The sequence below is a fragment of the Aythya fuligula genome, chromosome 12, assembly GCF_009819795.1.
Source record: "Aythya fuligula isolate bAytFul2 chromosome 12, bAytFul2.pri, whole genome shotgun sequence".
Lineage (NCBI taxonomy): Eukaryota > Metazoa > Chordata > Aves > Anseriformes > Anatidae > Aythya > Aythya fuligula.
In genome coordinates, this window is record NC_045570.1 from 7,552 (window position 1) to 23,301 (window position 15,750).

Below are 15,750 nucleotides of genomic sequence, written 5' to 3' on the forward strand. Positions count from 1 at the left end.
AGCCACCCTGCAGAAACAGATTCCTACATTGTACAAGCAGTTCCCAGCCCGCTAGACACAGGCCCTGACCCCCCACACATGCAGGCCCCAAAGGTGTACAAGCAGCTCCCACCCCTCCCCCAGACGCAGGTCCCAAGCCCCCCCCCCCAAACACAGGCCCCTACAACCAGCACCCAACCCCCTACCCCCGATGCCAGGCCCAAAGGTGTAGAAGCAGCTCCAAACCTCCTCCCTCAACCCAGGCTCCAACAGTGTACAAGCACCTCCCAACCAACCCTCCCCTTCCCCCCCCCCCCCCCCCCCGACACAGGCTCCAAAGGAATACAAAGAGCTCCCACCCCTCCCCCAGATGCTGGTCTCAACCCCCCCCCGCCCCCAGAAGCAGGCCCCAAAGGTGTAGAGTCAGCTCCCAACCCCCTCAATGCTGGCCCCAAGGGTCTACAAGCAGCTCCCCCCTTGCCCCCAGATACCGGCCCCCAGACACAGACCCCAAAAGCCTAATCACAGGCCCTGAACTCTAGAGGCAGGCTCCAAAACCCAGGACAAAGCCCCAGTGGTTCGAGACAGGGCCCAAATCCCAGACACAGGCCCCAAACGCTAAACATATGCCAAAAAAAGTATTAGTGCTGGTGCCAAATGTTACAGACAGGCCCAAAAGCCCGAGATGCTCAAGGCTGAGACGTAACTTGGCTTTCTGAATTACTGGAAAGCAGCTTTCATTCTCAGATAATTGTGTGCAGGCTAGATAGGATGGGGCTTCAGGCACCTCTTCACCTGAGGAAACACACTGCCATCAGGCACCGCTGTGCCAGACAAGCTTGTTCTGCTAGAACACCCTACTCAGATGCACTGTGGCATTCAAGTGAACTGCTTTCATGCAAATATAACGACTGATGTTACAACCCACCTTGCCTGTGGCACCTGATGAACAGAAGAGTAAGCCACCGCAGCGCTTCAAAACCATCCCTGCACGTGCCGCTCCTTGTCGCTCTCTGGCCTTATCTCATATCCTTATCCACTTCTGTGGAGAGCCTGCCACGGCACCTGCAAAGCAAGACGGACACCTTTCATAGTCACCTTGTGCTACTTGGTCGTTCTGCTCCAACCCAGCTCATGACCAGCCCCTCTTCTTACACAGCTCTTCAGAGTGCAGTTTGCTCCTTTGAGCCTGTGCGAGACACCTGTGAAAGAAAAAGAAACGCATAGGCCGATGCAGCATCCAAAGACACAGCACAACTAGGTAAGTTACTCTCATCTGCTCCCTTACCTCTGCCGCTTACCAGCCCCCGAGGCAGATGCTTCAATCTACCCTCTTCAAACAGCTACAACACCTCTAAAAGACAAAGAGGGGATGCTTAGAGGAACAGTGAGACCTACAACACAACAACTGCTACATCTGTTCCTCACTCACCTTGCCAGAGGCAGCTCTGCGTGTGACGTCCCAGGTTGTACACTGCGTTACCTAACCCTTACCGTAACCCTTACCCTAACCCTTCTCACCCTTACCATTACCCAAATCCTTACCTTTACTTTTTCCTTACCCTTACTCTTTCCTTAACCATAACCTTACCCTTACCCTATACCTTACTCCAACCCTTCCCCTTACCTTCCCCTTCCCCTTACACTTAACCTAACCCTTACCCTTCTGCTTCCCCTAAAACATATCCTAACACTTTCCCTTACCCTTACACTTACCCTAACCCTTTCTATTACCCTTACACTTACTCTTGCCCTAATCCTTGCTTGCACCCTTACACTTATCCTAACCCTTACCCTTACCCTTACTCAAACCCTTATTCTTACCCTTACCCTGACCCTGACCCGTACCCTTACCCTTACCCTTAACCTAACCCTAAACCTTAAACCTTACCGTAAAGCTTACCCTTTCTGCTACACTTACCCTTAGCCTAAATCTAAACCTTACACTTACCCTTAGCCTAACCCTCACCCTTACCATTACCCATACCCTTATTCTTACTCTTATCCTAACCCTTACCTTTACACTTACGGTTACCATTAACCTTACCCTTACCCTAACACTTATCCTTAACCTAACCCTTACCCTAAACCTTACACTTACTCTTAACATTAACCTTACCCTTAACCTTAGCTAATACTTAATCTTACGTTTTTCTCACCCTAACCCTATAATTAACCATAACCATTACCCTAACACTTAACCTTACCCTTACAATAAGCCACACAACAACACTTAAATGTACACTTACGCTTAAACTTGCCCTAGCAATTACTCGTACAATTAAAATATTAATTAATTAAATTAAAAAATTTTAATTTAAAATAAATTGAATTAAAAAATTAAAATACCCTTATCCTTATACCTTATCCTTAACCCTCACCCTTATCATTACCAATACCCTTACTCTTACACTTATTCTTATACATACAACTTACCCTTTTCCTAACACTTAACCCTAACCTAACTCTAACCCTAAACCTTACCTGAACCCTTTCCAGGACCATTACATTAACCCTTACCCTTAACCTAAACCTTACACTTGCTCTTAACCTTAACCTAATACTTACCTTTACGTTTTCCTCACACTAACCCTAAAATTAACCCTAACCATTACCCTAACAGTTACCCCTAACCTAACCCTTACTCTAACACTTACAGTGACCCGTACACTTAAACATACCCTTACACTTACTCTTACCCTAACCCTTACCCTTATCATAACCCATACTCTAACACATACTTCCACCCGTACCCTTACGCTTTCCGTTACCCTAACTCTTACCCTTACCCTTACCCTTACCCTTACCCTTACCCTATCCCTTACCCTATCCCTTACCCAATCCCTTACCCTATCCCTTACCCTTAACCTAACCCTAAACCTTACCCTTATCCTAACACTTACCCTTACCGTAAACCTTACCCTTTCTGCTACACTTACCCTTAGCCTAAATCTAAACCTTACACTTAACCTTAGCCTAACCCTCACCCTTACCATTACCCATACCCTTATTCTTACTCTTACCCTAACCCTTACCTTTACACTTACGGTTACCATTAACCTTACCCTTACCCTAACACTTATCCTTAACCTAACCCTTACCCTAAACCTTACCCCAACCCTTACCCTGACCCTTACATTAACCCTAACCCTTACCCTAAACCTTACACTTACTCTTAACCTTAACCTTAGCTGTAACCTAATACTTACCCTTACGTTTCCCTCACCCTAACCCTAAAATTAACCCTAACCATTACCCTAACACTTAACCTTACCCTAACCCTAAAATTACTCGTACAATTACCCTTACGCTTACCCTTACCCTTAACCTAAGCCTAAACCATACAGTAAACCTTACCCTTTCTGCTACACTTACCCTTAGCCTAAATCTAAACCTTACACTTACCCTTAGCCTAATCTTTACCCTTAACCTAACCCTAACCCTAAACCTTATCCCAGCCCTTACCCTGACCCTTACATTAACCCTAACCCTTACCCTAAAACTTACACTTACTCTTAACCTTAACCTTACCCTTAACCATTACCCTAACACTTACCCTTACGTTTCCCTCAACCTAACCCTAAAATTAACTCTAACCATTACCCTAACACTTACCCTTACCCTAACCCTAAACGTAACTCTAACCCTTACTCTAAACCTTACCCTGACCCATAACCTTACACTTACCTTACCCTTACCATAACCCATACCCTAACACGTACTTGTAGCCTTAACCTTACCGTTCCCCTTACCCTTACCTTTACTGTCTCCGTTACCCTTACACTTACACTTAACATAAACCTTAACCTTAACCTAACCCTTATCATAAGCCATACAACAACACTTACATGTACACTTACGCTTGCACTTACCCTAGCAATTACTCGTACAATTACTCTTAACCTTACTATTAAGCTAACCCTAAACCTTACCCTTATCCTAACACTTACCCTTATCCTAAACCTTACCCTTTCTGCTACACTTACCCTTTGCCTAATTCTAAACCTTACCCTAACCCTCACCCTTACCTAAATCTAACCATTACCCTAACCTTCACTCTTACCCTTACCATTATACTTACTTTTACCCTTAACCTAAACCTTACCCCAACCCTTACCCTGACCCTTACATTAACCCTAACCCTTACCCTAACCCTAACCCTAACCCTAACCCTTACTCTAACCCTAACCCTTAACCTAAACCTTACACTTAATCTTATCTTTAACCTTACCCTTAAACTAATACATACCCTTACGTTTCCCTCATCATAACCCTAAAATTAACCGTAACCATTACCCTAACACTTATACTTACCTAACCCTAAACCTTACTCTAACTTTTACCCTGAGCCAGAACCTTAGACTTGCCCTTCCCCTTCCCCTTACTAATACCGTTACCATAACCCTTACCCTTACACTTACAGGTTACCATTAACCTTACCCTTACCCTAACACTTACCCTTACCCTATCCCTTACACTTATCTTATCCATACAAATTACGCTTTCCCTAACACTTAACCTTAACCTAACCCTAACCCTAAACCTTACCTGAACCCTTACTCTGACCCTTACATTAACCCTTACCCTAAAACTTACACTTAACCTTAACCTTACCCTTAACCTTAACCTAATACTTACCCTTACTTTTCCCTCACCCTAACCCTAAAATTAACCCTAACCATTACCCCAACACTTACCCTTACCCTAACCCTTACCCTTACCATAACCCATACTCTAACACATACTTCTACCCGTACCCGTACCCTTACCATAACTCTTACCCTTACTGTAACCCTTACCCTTAGCCTAACCCTTACCCTTACCCGATCCCATACCCTTAACCTAACCCTAAACCTTACCCTTATCCTAACACATACCCTTACCGTAAACCTTACCCTTTCTGCTACACTTACCCTTAGCCTAAATCTAAACCTTACACTTACCCTTAGCCTAACCCTCACCCTTACCATTACCCATACCCTTATTCATACCCTTACCGTAACCCTTACCATTACACTTACAGGTTACCATTAACCTTACCCTTACCCTAACACTTATCCTTAACCTAACCCTTACCCTAAACCTTACCCCAACCCTTACCCTGACCCTTACATTAACCCTAACCCTTACCCTAAACCTTACTCTTAACCTTAACCTTACCCTTAACATGAACCTAATACTTAGGCATACGTTTTCCTGACTTTAACCCTAAAACTAACCCTAACCATTACCCTAACACTTACCCTTACCCTAACCCTTACCCTTACCATAACCCATACTCTAACACATACTTCTATCCGTACCCTTACATTACCGTAACCCTTACCCTTACCGTAACCCTTACCCTTACCGTTACCGTTGCCCTTACCCTTACCCTTACCCTTACCCTTACCCTTACCCTTACCCTTACCCGATCCCATACTTTTAACCTACCCCTAAACCTTACTCTTATCCTAACACTTACCCTTACCGTAAACCTTACCCTTTCTGCTACACTTACCCTTAGCCTAAATCTAAACCTTACACTTAACCTTAGCCTAACCCTCACCCTTACCATTACCCATATCCTTATTCTTACCCTTACCGTAACCCTTACCTTTACACTTACGGTTACCATTAACCTTACTCTTACCCTAACACTTATCCTTAACCTAACCCTAACGCTAAACCTTACCCCAACCCTTACCCTAACCCTTACACTAACCCTAACCCTTAACCTAAACCTTACACTTAATCTTAACTTTAACCTTACCCTTAAACTAATACATACCATTACGTTTCCCTCACCATAACCCTAAAATTAACCGTAACCATTACCCTAACACTTAACCTTACCCTAACCCTAACCCTAACCCTTACTCTAACCCTTACCCTGACCTGTACCCTTACACTTACCCTTACCCTTATACTTACCCTAATTCTTACCCATACCATAACCTATACCCTAACACATATTTGTACCCTTAACCTTACCATTACTCTTAACCTTACCCTTACACTTACCCTTACTCTATCCGTTACCCTTACGCTTACCCTTAACATAAACCTTACCCTTGACCTTACCCTTACCATAAGCCATACAACAACACTTACACGTACACTTACACTTACACTTACCCTAGCAATTGCTCGTACTATTACCCTTACCCTTACCCTTACCCTTAACCTAAGCCGAAACCTTAAACCTTACAGTAAACCTTACCCTTTCTGCTACACTTCCCCTTAGCCTAAATCTAAACCTTACACTTACCCTACTGTAACCCTCACCCTTATCATTACCAATACCCTTACTCTTACCCTTACCCTAACCCTTCTCCTTACACTTACTGTTACCTTTAACATTACCCTTACCCTAACACTTACACTTATCCTTATCCATGCCCTTACCCTTACCCTAATCCTTACCCTTAACCTAACCCTAACCCTAAACCTTATCCCAGCCTTACCCTGACCCTTACATTAACCCTAACCCTTACCCTAAAAGCTTACACTTACTCTTAACCTTAACCTTACCCTTAACCATTACCCTAACACTTACCCTTACGTTTCCCTCACCCTAAGCCCTAAAATTAACCCTAACCATTACCCTAACACTTACCCTTACCCTAACCCTAACCGTAACTCTAACCCTTACTCTAACCCTTACCCTGACCCGTACCCTTACACTTACCCTTACCCTAAGCCTTTCCCTTAGCATGACCCATACCCTAACACGTACTTGTAGCCTTAACCTTAACCGTTCCCCTTACCCTTACCTTTACTCTATCTGTTACTCTTACGCTTACCCTTAACATAAACCTTACTCTTAACCTTACCCTTACCATAAGCCATAGAACAATACTTACATGTTCACTTACGTTTACAATTACACTAGCAATTACTCGTATAATTACCCTTACCATTACCCTTAGCAAACCATTACCCTTACCCTTAACCTAACCGTCAAACTTACTCTTATCATAACACTTACCCTTACCGTAACCCTTACCCTTTCTGCTACACTTACCCTTTGCCTAATTCTAAACCCTACCCTAACCCTCACCCTTGCCCTTATCATTATGCTTACTTTAACCCTTAACCTAAACCTTACCCCAACCCTTACCCTGACCCTTACATTAATCCTAGCCTTAACCTAAACCTTATACTTACTCTTAACCTTAACCTTAGATGTAACCTAATACTTACTCTTACGTTTCCCTCACCCTAACCCTAAAATTAACCCTAACCATTACCCTAACACTTACCCTAACCCTAACCCTTACTCTAACCTTAACCCTTAACCTAAACCTTACACTTAATCTTAACTTTAACCTTACCCTTAAACTAATACATACCCTTACGTTTCCCTCATCATAACCCTAAAATTAACCGTAACCATTACCCTAACACTTATCCTTACCGAACCCTAACCCTAACCCTTACTCTAACTTTTACCCTGACCCGGACCCTTAGACTTCCCCTTCCCCTTCCCCTTCCCCTTCCCCTTACTCTTACCCTTACCCTAACACTTACGGTTACCATTAATCTTACCCTTACACTAACACTTACCCTTACCCTATCCCTTACACTTATCCTTATCCATACAACTTCCGCTTACCCTAACACTTAACCTTAACCTAACCCTAACCCTAAACCTTACCTGAACCCTTACCCTGACCCTTACATTAACCCTTACCCTAAAACTTACACTTAACCTTAACTGTACCCTTAACCTTAACCTAATACTTACCCTTACGTTTCCCGCACCCTAATCCTAAAATTAACCCTAAACATTACCCTAACCCTAACCCTAACCCTAACCCTAATCCTAACCCTAACCCTAACCCTAACCCTAACCCTAACCCAAACCCTAAAGTACAATAAATTGATTATATAGAAGCTATTGATTTGCTCCTAAAGCCAATAAGGATGATTTTTATTGGTTGTTACAGTTTCTGTACTCAGAAACTAACCCTAACCCTAACCCTAACCCCTAACCCCTAACCCTAACCCTAACCCTAACACTAACCCTAACCCTCACCCTAATCCTAACCCTAAGCCTAACCCTAACCCTAACCTGAACCCTAACCCGAACCCTAATCCAAACCCGAACACTAACCCTATCCCTAACCCTATCCCTAACCCTAACCCTAACCGGAACCCTAACCCGAACCCTAACCCTAAACCTAACCCTAAACTGAACCCGAATCCGAACCCTCACCCTAACACTAACCCTAACCCTAAACTGAACCTGAATCCGAACCCTCACCCTAACCCTAACCCTAACCTGAACCCGAATCCAAACCCTAACCCTAACCCTAACCCTTAACTGACCCTAAAACTAACCCTAACCCTAACCTGAACCCGAATCCGAACCCTAACCCTAACCCTAACCCTTAACTGACCCTAACCCTAACCCTAACCCTAAAACTAACCCTAACCCTAAACTGAACCCGAATCCAAACCCTAACCCTAACCCTAAACCAACCCTAACCCTAACCCTAACCCGAACCCTAACCCTAACCCTAACCCTAAGACCCTAACCCTAACCCTAAACCAACCCTAACCCTAATCCTAATCCTAACCCTAACCCGAACCCTAACCCTAACCCTAAACCAAACCCTAACCCGAACCCGAACCCTAACCCTAACCCTTACCCTAACCCGAACCCGAACCCTAATCCTAACCCTGTAGGCTGTGGTCTCTGTTTATCAGCACTGGCATATTTGCCTACCTGAAGCCCCCCTCCATCTCATTCCCATCCATGGATCTTGTTGTGGCAGTTCTGTATTCAGTGGTACCTCCAGTAGTGAACGCCCTCATCTACAGCATGAGGAACCAGGAGCTCAAGGATGCAGTAAGGAAACTCTTTGGAAACCTGCTTTTTTGGAATCAAAAATGACTGTGAGTTCCCTGATTATTTCAGGAACTACAAAGGAAAAATAATTGTTCCGTTTCTCTAAAATATTTTCTTCAAATTATTTCTTTTGATTTAAATAATGTTATCCTTAACCTGCTACCTGACTTTTTTTTTTCATTTAAAATACCCAATCTTCTAATTACCTAAAGAAGCAGGCTTACCATGTAGAGAAACACACAGAAAAAGAAAAACTAAAACAAAAACAAACATCAGAACCACATTGTTATCAGTTACCATCTCTTCCCATCTCCTCTGGAGCTGGGGGAGCAGCCCCAGCATTCAGGAGGGGCTCTGGACCAGGAGCCCTGTTGTCACATGGAGGTTGGGTCAGGGCTGCTGCTTCCCTGGAGCCAGGGCCATGGCCAGCAGCAGAATGTGGCCTTTTCAGTGCTACTCTCTTTTGGTCTCCACATTTTTTTCCTTTTCTCTTTTATTTGGATAAGCCATCAGATCTCGTGTACCTTGGTGACAGTCCTGTTGTCTCTACAGTGGCATCCCTGTGGCTGCAGGAAGCAGCAAGTACAGTGCAGCCCTGGGTCACAGCTGGCCTCCCTGCTAGCACCACAGTAACAAGAGGGCCTTGCTCAGGGCAAACCCAGAAGCCCAGACGCCTCTTCCAAAGCTGCTGCCAGGAACACAGCCAAGGGGCTGAGATCATCTTAGATCATTTTCAGCATCCACTTTTTTTTCTCATGAATCAAGACTCCACGCATTCATTTTACCCAGAACAAGCAGTAATAAACTGGGTATGTTTTGACTCATGATTGGAAACTAAGTCTGCGTTTATATTCACCACTTTTTATCAGCCTGTTCTTTTTAATAACATGCATCTGTTTTTGGGCTGCTGCTGATGTTTGCTATCAACACCCCCTCCTTAGCCAGCTTAGAGAGACAGCTTCCAGCTGATTTCAGCCTGAGCCTGGAGGATGAGTTTCTCTAAGATGAATTCATCGAAGCTGTGCCCAGTGCCCACTACTCAGTCTCAGCTGGCTGCAGCACACCTCCTCAGCTCCTGAGCAAGGACAGTTTAAGCAGTCGTCACCACCATTAGGCATGTTTCATTTTGCAGCAGCAGGACATCAGATTCACCAGTGGGTGGGGGCACGTTATGTTGACAGTTATTTGGAACTTCCCTGCATTTCTTTTGTGGCTCATTTTCTAGTTTCTTTCACTCGTCAAGAGAAAGTTTGAAATGAACTCTAAGTAAATATACTTGTTTTTTGAGCTAGAGACACAACAGAGTTTTCTGGTGTTCATGAAGGATGAAGTTCCCCCACACAGAGAGCAGACTCAAAGCCTTCATGTGGGTTACATGCCATTTGTGTGGCAGAAATTGAGCCCAGGTACAGCTGAGAGGGTCAGCTTTGTGCTGGCTTTCTGCAAAGTTGTGGGTCTTATGCACTGAGCCTTTTTAGAGGAACCTCACAGAATCACAAAATCGTAGAATAGCCTGTTGTAAGGGTCCCACAAGGATCACTGGGTCCAACTCCTGGCTCCACACAGGAACACCCAAAAATCAGACCTCTGATCATAGCTGAGAAAAAAACATATGTATGAGAATGTTGTCCAAGCACTTCCCGAACTCTGGTAGGCTCAGTGCCATGACCACATCCCTGGGGAGCCTGTCTCAGTGCCCAACCACCCTCTGGGTGCAGAACCTTTCCCTAACATCCAGCCTGACCCTCCCCTGTCCCAGCTCCATGCCATTCCCTCAGGTCCTGTCGCTGTCCCCAGAGAGCAGAACTCTGCACCTGCCCCTCCGCTCCCCTCAGGCCACCATGAGGCCTCCCCTCAGCCTGCTCTGCTCAGGGCTGAACAACGTGACCTCATACATCTTCCCATCTAGACCTTTCACTTCCTTTGGTCATTCTTTAAGATTTTTATGTTCTCCTTACATTGTGGTGCCCAAAACTACGCACAGTGCTTGAGGTGAGGCCACACCAGTGCAGAGCAGGGGGTACACAATTGTTTAGTCTGGACTCCCCCCTCGTGAACCCACTTTGTCTGAGACCAATGACTGCATTATCTTTCAGGAGTTTTTCAATAACTCCCAGAAAAATCTTCTCCATAATAACCCCCACTCATACAGAATAGTGCATTCAAAAATTCTCGGTAAAAGGCAAGATAACTATTTAATGCTAGCAATTCAGGTAGTCCTGGCAACTTGGGTGAAACCCTGCAGTGAATTTTTAGATGTATTTCCTAGGCTTGTCTCTGTTCCTAAGCTTTCACAGATTTTGGAGCCAATCTTCTCTTTCTGGGGCATCTCCACAGCAGAGCCTCTCAGGTGATTCAGGCCATGGGAACATGAGCCAGGAAGGCCCCTGGGCACCATGAGGATCAGTTTTACCAAATGAGTGTGAGAAGTGCTACCCTCTTTTAAGTTGAACCATGAACGACCAACACTGCTCTACCCCTGTGAAGGACAGGCCCTAGGCTACTTTCTTAGGCACTTGTCCTGAGGAAGTGCCTTATACTGTGAGAGGCCCAGTTCCTCTGCCGCCCCTCCCCGTGGGTTTCAGTGGGCAGCCACCAGCTTTGTTGTTTATCTGTCTCCGCTGACGCATTTTGCTTATCACTGCAGAACCTGCCTGCCGCGCTAAAGCCGCCGCGACCACAACGCCCAGCATAGCATGCACAGTCATTTCCTTCCTGCATCCCCTGCAGCAAAGGGGAGCCGTGGCTGCCTGCTTACGTGGGGCCAGCACAGGCCCCATGCAACCACCCTTGCACCCCTGGAGCTCTGCCCCAAGCCTGGCCGGGGTGCCAGTCCTTGCTGGCCATGTGTGTGCGTGCTGCAGGGGTGCCTTCCAGCCTGCCAGCTGGTTGTTTTTTACGCTGCTCCCCTCCTACGCCGCAGCCTGTTGGGGCCACCTGTTTCTTTCATATCCTTGTCCTGTTTTCATGCACCGATACAAGGGAGGAGACTGGTGGAGGTTTGGCAGCCCTGAAGTCTTCTCTCTTTCTCTTTCATGCCTGGGAAGGGATAGAGGAATGGCTCTCAGTGTGGTCAATGCTTCGTGAGTATGCCAGTGATGGGGAATCCGGAGCTCTGAAGAGAACAGGGCAGCAGAGCTGATTTATGAACAAGGCCAGGCCTGAACGCAGTAATACCCTGCCTCTGGCAGCCTATGCCAGAGGCTCAGACACCATAACAAACCTCCTGGGCCTCAGGTTCATCTCCCACCCTGAGATCCCCCAGTGCTGCAGGGGTCTTCAGCCTGCTCCTGCCACACCGGGCCTCCCCTTGCAAGCTCCTCAGCTGGGATGGCAGCCCACAGAGGTGCAGGCTGTGCCTCACAGGCTGGTTTAGGTTACATCTATTGATCACCTAGTTGTGGTTAGGTGATGTTGTCGACGGAAGGAAGACACAGACGCTCAATATGAGTGAACAGTGAACTTCAACTTTAATGGATAGCTCAGTCGCCTTTTATCTAGTTCGAAACTCATACATATTCCTAAACTAAACTCAGGATTGGCTAACATTTCCCACGCTTTGCAGTTGCTACCGTCCTGCCCCAGGGGGCCTTCCCGATCACCCAAGGGCATCGTGTCCTTGATCCTGATTGGCTCTCAGCCACCTGTGTACGTGCCCAGACCCATGTAAGCTAAGTACAGTACTTTACTAGCCTATTGCCTCCCAACTGCCCAACATTCACATGTCCCACTTCACTTAACCATTCCTCAACAATTCCCCCGTTTTTATTTTGCTCAACAAATACCTTCTCTGTGAGTTGCTCTACTTTCTTAGTTATGCAGTTAAAGATTACATATGCAGCAATTATAATCAATATAAGTAGAAACCGAAGTCCCTCTTTAACTAACAAAACCCATCCACCCATGTTCCCAAAAACAGATTTAAGCCAACCGTCAAACCAACTATCTTGTACTACAATTTTTTGTGTATGATCCCTTAACCATTTCAACTGGTCGTGAATTGACTGACCATGGTCGGAAAGGTTAAAGCAGCACATTCCTTCCACATCTTCACACCCATGTCCCTGAGCCAGCAACAAGAAATCAATAGCGGCCCTATTTTGCAATACAGCATGTCTTAGACTCTCCATATCTTGTGACATTTCAGAAAGAACTTGTGTTGTTACATTTGATTGTTTAACAGCCCAACAAGCAAGCTTATTAATGTTAGTCAAAGCGTGTGCAGTCCCACACCAGGTACCAAAGAAGCAAAGAATCTTTCTGCTGGACCCCACAATTCTACATCATCATTACAGTCAGAATCCAAAGTTTTTAGTTCTCGTTTAATTCTTCTGCTCCTTGTCGAGTTCTGCCACGAGTGCAAATCTGGAGCGAAAAGCGTGAGTCGTCCTAGATAACACGGACCTCCAAAAGCATTGGCTGGTATTCCTTGCCATGCACGGTCCCCACAGATTAAAAACACGCCAGGTGGCAAAGCTTTGGCCTGACTTTGAAGCCAGGTCGAATTGGTGTCACCTATTCCATACGCCCCAAGTGGTACACTAATGTTACCGGTGTTGTTCCATCCGCAGTAATGTCCATTGGCCTCAAATCCAAGGGTCCTCGATGTTATGTTGGTCCAGTTCGTTTTATTTTGCTTAAAGGGATCTACTGAGTAGAGTAATACTGGCAGAATATGGTGCTAACATTTCACTCAGTTCCTCTGGATCCCCTATTGGGACCCCAAACAAACATGTTCTAAAAGGATCAGATGCAGAAGCGAGAGACAGACAAAATGAGCTCTGTCCAGACTGATTAGCCCAGGTGACCCATATATTCCACTGAGGGTCAATTTTCCCTAAGATGGCATTACCATGTCCAGCCATTATTATAACTGATAACATAATCAAAGTCCCTTGCTTCATTAATTCAGCCATGGTCGCTGTTATCCTTTTTTGGTGACTTTTCTTCAAGGGCTGGTTTTACATCAGATGTCAAATACATAACATAACACAACTATACAACTTAACCCTAATAACACTACAATTACTGTAAGCACTTAATGGCAACACAATTAATAGTAAGCAACACAACTCAATAGCAACACACCCAAACCCAATCACTTGATGGTGATCAAAGGCTGCTCTTGATAGTCGTCGAGGCGCCACAGCCCACGTCACCGTCAGAATAACTATCAGGAACCTCTTCCTGGTCATCCTCGGCGCGTGCAGACTCCAAAGCTGCTTCAGTCCACTTTGCAGTGATCCACCGGGCACCCGCTTCCGGCACCACTTCAAAATCTCTATAACATTTTATAACATTTTTGCAAGTAACCCTACAACCACATTTATCACAATACTACATGCAATGATGATTGACACCACAGTCAACAAAATCCTTAATCCCTCTTTGATTAATCCCAGTAACCATCTATGCATTGTTTCAAACAAACCAATGAACCATTGATTGAAAGGATTGATACCAAATTGACTCTTTCTCATGTGCTCCTTCAAGAAAGTAATGGATTTGTGAATTGACTCATTATGATCAAAAAGTTTTAAACAGTACATTCCCTTAAGTTTCTCCAAGAGGCTACTTCACACAATGACCTCATACTTGTGAAACATGATTTTGCTCGACCAATACTAATTTCCTATGATTTCAGCCTGTACTATGGCAATAAATGCGCTCTCACTAACACAGCACACTTGTACACCCAGAGCACACTTGCACACTCAGAGCACACTCACACACCCAGAGGCCTCTGGCACATCTCACTCTCAATCATACCACAACCTCAATCATACCACAAGAATATAATTTAGAATGATAAGCAAACAAACAAGTATTGCCTCTCATTGTGTTCCTCGAGAAGTGACTTGCAACACTTTGTTTTAAAACCTTACCCTTACACAAATACTTTCAACACAAAATACCTGGACATTTAAGAATAACACATACAATTATTAACACTCCAGTTAGTATCCCTTTTGCATTTTAAGGTAAACCTCTTATAAAAAGTATGCCAGAGAGAAGCAGCACAGCCGCCGCTGCTTCCATGGTTACGTCAGACAGGCTGCAGGGTCCTGATGTCCGTCCCTATGCTCTGTGCCGACTCGCCACACGGTGAGGGTCGGCTGACGTTCGATTCCGCGGAACTCCAAGCGCAGCGCTGCACTCTGCTGCGCATGCGCAGCCCCACCCTGTCATTGCACCGCCAGGGGCGGCTTCCCGCGCGCGGGAAACCTGCTGTTTCGTGGCGGTGACTGAGGGGGGGGAGGCTCCCATTGCCCCGTAGTCCCCTGAGGCAGCGTTACCGTTCTCACTGAAGGCGGCAGTGGGCAATCCCCAGCTCCAACACTTCCCGGCAATCCCAGTCGCTCTGTAGCGGCAGCAGCGACTCTCTGCTCAGCCTGATGTGCAGCTAAAGCGTTAGTGACTGTTCTCCAAGGCTTCAATAATTTTTTAGCAGCCTTATTTTCATTAATAACTTCAATCAAACAATTTGTCCCCAAATTTACGCCACTCTGTTTGTTCAAAAAGTGTATCAGGATTGATAAAACAACCCTGCGCTACAACATATGCTAATAATTCTGGTAAATCCTTTTTGCAGTCTATAAGCTGCGTGCTCCGCTTTTCTAAAAAGCATTTGAGCAAATTATACGCCGCTTGTCTCTCCATACCTTTATGTGCGTCGGTACCGTTGCAGCCTTTGCAAAGACCTCGGCGGCGCTTTCTGGCGGGACCCACTATGGGCTCGTCCCGGGTGCGAGGACTCCCTTTCCGAGCTGCGGGTGCGGGGATTCCAAGTTTTTGTCCCTTTCACCTTTCAGGCCTCGGGTGCGGGGATTCGACAATTTTGTAATCCTTTTCACCTCCTGAGCTGCGTTGCAGGACCGGTTCCCGTATTCCGTCCAACCGTGGCTCGCAGGTTCAACTCCAGCCGAGTCCCTGTT

General features: G+C 45.6%; 1 long non-coding RNA gene across 1 annotated transcript; it reads right to left on the reverse strand.

Moving 5' to 3' along the window:
• Positions 1 to 477: 477 nt before the first annotated feature.
• Positions 478 to 1,546, reverse strand: LOC116493919. The gene is made up of 5 exons (XR_004253813.1): positions 1,412 to 1,546; positions 1,268 to 1,333; positions 1,135 to 1,181; positions 908 to 1,044; positions 478 to 774 (listed from the first exon to the last, which is right to left on the reverse strand). It is a non-coding gene; the product is annotated as an uncharacterized LOC116493919 (long non-coding RNA).
• Between the last annotated feature and the right edge of the window lie 14,204 nt (positions 1,547 to 15,750).